Raw genomic sequence first — 8,986 nt, forward strand, 5'->3', positions numbered from 1 at the left:
TTAAAATTTTAGAAGTTTAATAGTAATGAAAATAGTAATAAAAATTAGGACAATAAGAGACAATAAAAAGCAAGGAATTACAGATGTCCAGGTGCCTTGCACTCTGCCACAAAGCACACCTTGCTAACAAAGGATTACCCCTTAAAAGCAATAGCCTATTCCATATTCATATATCTCCTACATGATTCAAACATTCCTTTCACACTAGGGTGTTTCTGCTTAATTTTAGCTTCCCCCCCTCATCTTGTAAATCAATCTTCTTGGTTCCTCGAAGTCTGAGGTTTCCTGATAAGGAGGCAATAATTCTTCTATTGGGATCTTGGTGTCTGTTGCTGTTATCTCTATCCAGATAGGACAATGCAAAGAATTTCTTGATTATCTTTTCCATTCCTTGAGCTAGTTACAAAAAGTATCTTACATCACATAGTTTCTATTTTAATATTATGCTGTAGTCTAAAAAATATATTTACCAGGCTACTTAAACGAGATCAATACAGCATAACTTTCCAACATAACACATATTCATTTTAATATTTGGAAAGAGCCAATCATATAATATGCACTTTTCAGAGGCAGTGTGAGTGAGAGCCTACTCATTTCCAAAAATTTAGAAAGGCTTATTAAACCTTATCAAAAATACAACAGAAGACTGAATAGAGAAAAGATTATGGCACCAGGAGCAAAGGATTTTTCCTACCATGTGCTCATCCACACAATGGAGGCTTCTCCTTTTAACCCTTTAGCCCCTCCCAAAGTTCTGTCCATTGACTCCTTCTTTGCTGTCCAGGGGTGGAGTTCACTTCCTTAAATCTTGATTGGAGGTCATGAAACGGAGTGGAAATTTAACAGGGTAGAAATCCATTTCAGATTTAGGTGAAATGTGCCTCTTTGAATTATTTAGTCTGTAGCTTGCTTGCATAGATTAAATATGCTGTTTTAACTTGTTTAGTCTGTTAACTCTGCTGTGCTCAAGACTGCCTGTTCTCGCAAAAAGCCTGTGCTCACAAAACTGCCTCAGACAAAGAAAAAGAATGAGAACTTCCAAGCTAAAAGAAAGGTAAGGGGGGCCTCTTGAACTTTGAAACAAAGATGAGAGCCAGCATTGAGGCTGCAAGAGACGGACAGGGTAACTGGAGAGTTCTCTCTGTACAAGGACTGATAAGAACTAGTTGCAAGTTGTAATTTGGAACCAGTAAAATGAATATGCATGAACCTATTGTGAAACTCTATGCATATGTACAAGTGAGTGGGATAAAAAAGGTTTGGGAATTCTCAGGGGTGAGCATGTCCTTTGGGGGGAACAATCCCCACATGCATCGGGCACTGGAATAAACATACTGGCTTTACAACTTTTAAAATTTGTGGAGTTAGTTTTTTTCCGCAAATCAGTCAGGTGCTGCCATAGTGACAAGCTGACCCTCCCAAATGTCCCAAACCCAGGCAGTCCCCTGATAACAATGCAAGGGGCTAAATCATAACTATAAATCTATAGAACTTTTCTTAACATATATATATATGATATTTGCATTTAATTTTGAGAGTCAATCATCACATTACTCATCTATCACAGCAGGAAGGGTGAGTTTGGCTCACATCTTCACCGCATGGCTCAGAAGGTCCCAAGACATCTAGTTACAAGATCTTTTAAGGATTTATTAACAAATAAAACACTGCCAACAAAGATATTTATGTTTTTGACCCAATCCTTAAATATTTTAGTCTTATGGACTCATGCTACAGTGTAAGCTTTCTTAGCCAATTATGTTATGACACACAAACCTACAGTACTGTACTCTAAAAGTCTAAACTTTCCTCTACTTAGCTTAATGTGTCTCTGCTTTAAACTATAAATCCACATTCTCGTTTTTAGCACCTAAGTTTGGAAGCCTTTTCCAAGGTCTCAGGTCAAATCCTGTGTTTAATTCTAAGATTTGGCTTACAGGTCCAGAGTTCTGAGAGTTCCTTACATTTCGGATTCCAACACTATACAAAGCAGTTAAAAGTAAGTATAAGTTGTACCATATAAAAATACTTGTGATGCAAAAAGTTAATCTAACAATATGAAAGCCAATATTATATTATCATCTATAACACAATGATATGGGAAAAGGAATTACAGTTCTTTACTAGTATGTATATGTATGTCAGGCAAATCCACAAACACCAGAGATTTATGTCCAAAAAGGAGACAGAAGAGTTCTTCAATTTTATTTGAATAAAGGGAGAAAGTCTACCAGGGCACACTCCCGCAGGGTTTCCCCACTCTTGGGGTTTCAGAGGGCACAGCCTCCTTTTATCCTAAACCCATGTTGCCTCATGTTGCCCTCTTCCTTTCCTCCTTGGCGGAGGGGGTTGGAAGGTACAGGCTTCCTGAACTGCCTTCCACATATTCCTCCCTTGAACCTACTGTTTACCCAAAGTTCAGAAGTTCAGCCTTGTGCAGAGCCTTGTCTGTTCCAGGTGTCAAACTGTCTGGGCCCAGTAGCAAACTTGCTGCCTGTCATGGTCTGAGCCCAGCGAAATGCCAGTGCTTCCATGAGAATACCTCTTTTCCTGGTATCTACTGTGAGATGTGATCAGAGACAGAGCAGAACAGGCTCCAACTTACGATTGAAAGGAAAGAAAACTTTATTAACCTAAAGCTACAGGGAAAAACACACAGAACACAGGATGAAAACCTTCCAAATTTCCTCCTCCTCCCCCCACCAAATTTCCTAAATCCGTTACCACCCTTTGGATAATCGATTCTCAATTCTTTGAGAAGAGAGGAGTCCCTCTTGCACCACAGACTTCACCCAGGAAACAGTCGAAACTTCTCGTGTTTCTGTGTCACGTGTGGCACCGCCCGGAGAACATTTTGCCATCGTGACCTCTTCCTTCCATGTCCAGTGCTCTCACCACTGCACATGGACCAGAGCTGCTTCTAGGGTTTTTCCCTTTAAGGATGCTTTGTCCAGTTCCAAAAAAAAGCACAGTCCCTCTCCTTTTGGGACACCTGTCCCCCCCATGTTTCACCCCCTGGGGCTGAGGGGTCTCTCGAACAGAGATCATCTTCCTCTTCTTCTTCTTCGAAGATGGAGGGCACCATCACCACCCTCCTCACCCGTCGTCTCTGTTCACACACCTTCACATCACCGCGCTCTCCTGGCTCTGAGCCCTTGCCTCCCCCTAGAATGCAGTCTCTGTGTCACAGGAACTCAAGGGTTCTGTCCATAGCTATCCAAGAAAAGTCCAGCCAAAAGCCACTCCATCATCTCCTCCCACCTAGAATTCTTCTCAACTTCTCTCAATCTCACCAACTCCAGGAGGAATCAGCATTTGCAAGGTTTCCATCATCCCAAGAAGGGTTAAAAGTCCCAGGCTCTGCCGGTTTGGTTCATGAACTCCCACGGCTGGCTGCCCTGCTGGGCACCCCCCCCTTCTCCTTCACTCCAGCCGTGCTATCAAAGCACAGTCTGCTCTCTCTCTCTCCCTCCGGGGGGAAAATGGGGGGATGGTTGCCCGAAGCCCTCGCAGTGCTCTCCTCCACCCTTCGGCCCAGGCCTGGCCTACCTCCCTCCGGCCGCATGGCTCCCCTCCCCCCCCCCGCCCAGTTCGGAGCTGGGCAGGGGAGAGGTCTCCTCTCGTCCAGGGCCGGAACTCAAAAGGAACTTCCAGTGGGAGTTCACAGCTTTTAACCCCCTGTGTTCTCAGAGGCATATCCATGCCCTCAGTGAACAAACCAGGTGCTAATATTAAAATCTGGACACCGATTGGCCTGACCCCACCATCCCAAAAAAAAAACATTTCCCCTCAAACCACGACACTGCCCAAAGTCAGTAGAGACATTAACACCCATTTCAAAGATGTTAACACCCATAGCTTCACCCATCAAATTATTTGTAAAGACATTAGTACACATCTTTTCTCTCAACCCCTCCTCTTCTTATTTCTCAATTCATCTTTACAAACCCTAGTTATTATTAGCTTAACCCTTTTTAACAACCCGGAACGTTTGAAACACCCCCTCATCTCTGCACCAGGTGTGCCAAGTGTTATAAATACATATTATAATATTGGTTTTTCGCAACTATTAAAATGGATTCTATATGTATAATGTTAAAGTAACTTTGCTGCAATTTTTTTCTTCTTTCTGTTAGACATAGTAGTGAAATAGCTGATATCGTATGCTTGTGTTAAACTGCCTGCTCGGTTGGGATAACATTCAAAGATGAAGATCTTTGCCAAACTATCAGTACCCACCATCTGGACCAAATCCCAAACTGGAGGTGGTAACAAGAACAGACTAAAACCACAGCCAAGAAATGCGCATGCTCTAAAAAGGCGGGCCTGAGGAGGAGCCATGCTAAACAGTTCTTGGAACATGTAAACTAGTTTGTAGAAAAGTTTAAATATGTATAGTTTTTGATGAATATGCAATAGGCTGATGCAAGAGAAAAGGTATTGTGAAAAACGCATATTATATGATTGGCTTTTTGCAAATATTAAAATGAATACTATATGTGTTATGTTGGAAAGGTATGTTGCATTAATCCTGCTTTTGTAGTACTGTACTAATCTTTTTAAGTAGTATCGTGAGGCTAAAGAAACTGTGATGTAAGATACTTTTTCTAACTCAAGGAGAGATAACAGCAACAAGACACCAAAAATCCAAGAGAAGAATTATTGCCTCCTTTTCGGGAAGAACCAGACTTCAACGGAGCAAGACGATTGATTTACAAGATGAGGCGGGGGTTGACAATAACCAGAGAACACACTTTGTTTGAAAAGAATTTTTGCATCATGTATGAGATATATGAATATGCAACAGGCTATTGCATTTAAGGGTTAATCCTTTGTTAGTGTGTATGAAAAATGCGTATTATATGATTGGCTTTTCACAAATATTAAAATTAATATTATATGTGTTATGTTAGAAATTTATGCTGTATTAATTCTCTTAAGTAGTGTGTTAAATATAGTTTTAGGTTATAACATAATGTTAAAATAGAAACTATGCTATTTAAGATACTCTTTAACTAGCTCATGAAAGAGATGAGATAATCAAGAAATTCTTCACACAGAGATAACAGTAACAAGCCACAAGAAAAGAAATATTGCCTCCTTATTGGAAAAGACAAAATTTCTTCCACCTCCTTTTCGTCTTTGAGGCGCCAACAGGATTAAGGAGGAGAAGTTGCCAATAACCAGAGAACACCCTTTGTTTGAAATGAATTTATGCATCATGTATGAGATATATGAATATGCAACAGGCTATTGCTTTTAAGAGTTAATCCTTTGTTAGTGAGCCATGCTTTTTTTGAAGAAAGCATCCGAATGTTCGTAATTCTTTGCTTTTATTGTCCTAACTCTTTTTATCCAAATTCTTGTTACTCTAATTTTTATTACTATTTTTATAACCATTTTATTACTATTAAACTTTTAACATTTTAAAACAAGTGATTGTCGTTTTTCACAGTATGTAAAGGGTGTCTCCAAAATAGCAGGTGTGCTCTTGGCAGAATACACCCGGCCACTAACTGCTTTATTTTTGTATCCTATTGTCCTTTATTAAACTTTTAAAATTTACCAGGAGAGTGAACCTCATTTTTCACACTTTCTACTTGACCTCAATTCTCAGGGTGCCAGGGGTATGGAGGTCCCACTGAATTTCTCAAAGCAGCCATAATCTCTTGAAGGATCCCCCTGTAAAATGAGTTCCCCCATCCAAGTCCACTGCCTTCACAATCCCATATTCAGAAATCATTTGTTAACTGATCAAAGAGTTGCTTAAGTGACTAGAAACTCCTCTGGCCACCCTGCCAGCTGGCCTACCACTACCATCGGATAGCTAAGCCCTTTTGCCCAGGGCATCTCAGTGAAATACACCAGATATCTCTGGAAAGGATGTACAGCCCAAGGTCACTCCCCTGCCTTGCAATCTCCTCTGTAGTCTGTCTATCAACTTTAGCCAGGCACCCCTCAATAGCTTGTTTTGCTAAATCAAAAAGACTCAAGGCAGTACATCTTGAAGAATGTCTTTGCCAATCCTTGAGAGTCCCAACAACTCCCCCCATGAGAGCTATCCCAATATTTGCAGGGTCAGAGCTCCTAGCATCCACTGTTAACTGTCCTTTGTAAATCAATTCTCCCCTCTTTCCTCTGCCCCACCACCTTTAATTATCTCCAACTCCTCTGGTGGAAAAGACAGCACCACCACCACCACTTCCCCCCTCCCCCTGGCAACAGCTGAGCTACAGGGAGCAAAGGGAGGATCCAGGAGACCTCTGTCAGAAGTGCTGCTTTCTGAACATCTCCATTGGCCAGTTGATTACCTATTGTCTCTTCTGAACACTGCCTCAGTGTCCCTGAACAGCTTTTATTTCTACCTATTGGTAAATTCACCACCTCCAACAAGTGAGTAATTGAGCTCACTTGAGTGAATGTTTTTCCCTGCAAGTTAACAAACATCCCTCCTCCCAGCTTTCCAAACTCACCTACCACCCCACATGCATACTTGGAATCTGTAAATATTCCCTCCCTTTCCTTGATACACTTTGCAGGCTTTTATTAAGGCATACAATTCTGTGGATTGTGCTGATGATGTGCATGGTAGCTTCCCCCTTCTTGCAATTTCCTTCCCTTTACTATAATATATCAGACAACTCATTTTCCTTCTACTACCCTTGAAGACCCATTAATAAACACCTTTTCCCCATTTGGCAGATGGGTTCTGTACATCTTCCCTAGCTCAAGTCTGGAGATTTGTTGCCTGCATACAGTCACGAGCCTCCTTTAAGGCTCCTTTTTGAGAATCAGTTAAACAGGAGGTTGGGTTTTCAATTTTAAATCTTCTTGTTCCATTTTACACTGTAACAGCCTAGTGCCAGTCATCCACCTAGAACTTGGTGCCAGACTTTAACAATCCTGCCATCAGTTATCATCAAAGCTGTGACTGCACAGCTCTGCAGACAACAGAGCCTCAGTTACCGTTAGAGCAAACAGTGGGGCCATCCCCTCACTTCGCAAACATTTTAGCGCAAGAATTACTTTGGCACAGCCCTGTACCAGAGGACTACACTGCTTATTACAATTCTGGGTACCTTCAGCATAATCTAAAGTTAGTAGAAATAGCCTATGCATTTTCTCTGCTCAGCAAATTCCTTCACCATTCTAAGTCTGGGCATGGGATCACCAGAAAAGCAGTATTTCCAAAGAGTATTTCCACATTCTTGAATGATGCGCACAGGAGAAATCAGTCTTTGCAAACAGTTCACATGCAATTCCAATTCCTTTTCCAGGCCTAGGAGAGCTAAAGCTGGGGCATTAATCAACCTTTCTCCTAATTTTCTTAAATCATTCTTCTTTCCTTCTGGTGTCTATACAACAATATTGGGACTATCTTGGGTTAAAAAGCCACAGAATAAAAAGTCCTTAATCCAGGTCTTGTAATACCCTATTAATCCTAAAAAATGCTTTTTTAGTCCAAGGTAGCGGTACATCTAAAATTCCCTGCACCTTCTCTGGGTCAATACACAGTAACCCGTCAGTCAAAATATGTCTCAAATATTTAACCTTTTTTTCCATTACTTGTGCCTTCCCTTTAGACACTCCAAGCCTCTCCTCCAGCCAGAAAACCAAACAATTTTACAGTGGTTTCCCTTACCGCCTCCTCCCATTCTCTTGATAGGAGCATGTCCTTCTCATACTGCAATAATCTAATTCTTGGGGATGGAGCATATTAACCTCTTCTCCCTCTTGTTCTCACTCAAAGGTAAAATACTGGTTACTATGCTCTGTAAGAGGGCATGGCCAGAAAGCATTCCTTAAATAGAGTACTGAATAGCACCAATGTGAGGAGGGAACCCAGCTTAAGATGGTACAAGGATCTAGGACCATGGAGTGCCTGGGTTTAACAGCTTCACCTACTATTCTCAGGTCCTGCACTATAACTGGCAGGATAGGAGTGTTACAGGGGGTCATATACAATTCCAAAAGACTTGCCTTTCACTCAGCAACAGGTTGCAACCCCTTCCTTCCTTCCTTCCTTCCTTCCTTCCTTCCTTCCCTTGAAAGAGGGTATTACTTTTTAGGCACTAGTTGTCCAGGTCACTGCAGAGTAATGTGGAGAGGCTCCATATCTAGTTTTCCATTTTCCCTTGGGACCACACACACCTCTGGGTTCACTCCAGCATTTACAACAGCGCTAGCCTCTCCATTACCCCCCATAACACCAACTCGCATTCCCAACTCCAGTCATCAAATCCTCTCCCAGCTAACCACAACCACAACAGGGAATAATCAGAAACTCATGCTTTTCAAACCCATCTCACACATTCAGCAAACTCTCACAGGCATCCCCCTGTTACTTTTATTTACTGGCAAAACTCAAAGTAACACACGCACCTTTCCCACTTATGAAAAGAACATTTGAACAATTGTTCCCCCTTTGGCATAGATAGAGAAGTGTGGTGAATCCCCACAGAGCAGGGAAACCAAAGCTATCTATTGTGATATTCACATATCCTCTGAACAGAGACACAGATTTTCCCAGGATTTTCCTGGGAAGCTGTGAGAAGCTGTGAGAAAGCTCAGAGAAAACAATTTTTATCTCCACTTGCTGCATCTGTTGTTGTGCACATGTGGAATGTGTTATGGAGATTGTTTACCAAAAAGTAGTTTCTTAATTGAACTCTGGTGATGGTGTTTTGATTCATTGACCAATTGGATCCACGTGTGTATTGGACTGCCTGGCAAGGGCAATGGGTTTTTCATAGTAGTAGTGTAATATAGTACAGTATAGCTTAATAAAGGATTGATCAGCCTTCTGCAATCATGGAGTCAATGCTCATTATTCCCCTGTCAGGTCCATCGCCGCCACAATAATCTATACACAAAATCATTTGAGAGTATTAGAAAAGTCCCAGAATACAGTCATTTTAAATCACTTTTTACAATCATCTGGAGATGATCAGTCACCCAAACCCAAGGTAATGGTGCAAGACCT

The sequence above is a fragment of the Haemorhous mexicanus genome, chromosome W (genome assembly GCF_027477595.1).
Source record: "Haemorhous mexicanus isolate bHaeMex1 chromosome W, bHaeMex1.pri, whole genome shotgun sequence".
Taxonomy (NCBI): domain Eukaryota; kingdom Metazoa; phylum Chordata; class Aves; order Passeriformes; family Fringillidae; genus Haemorhous; species Haemorhous mexicanus.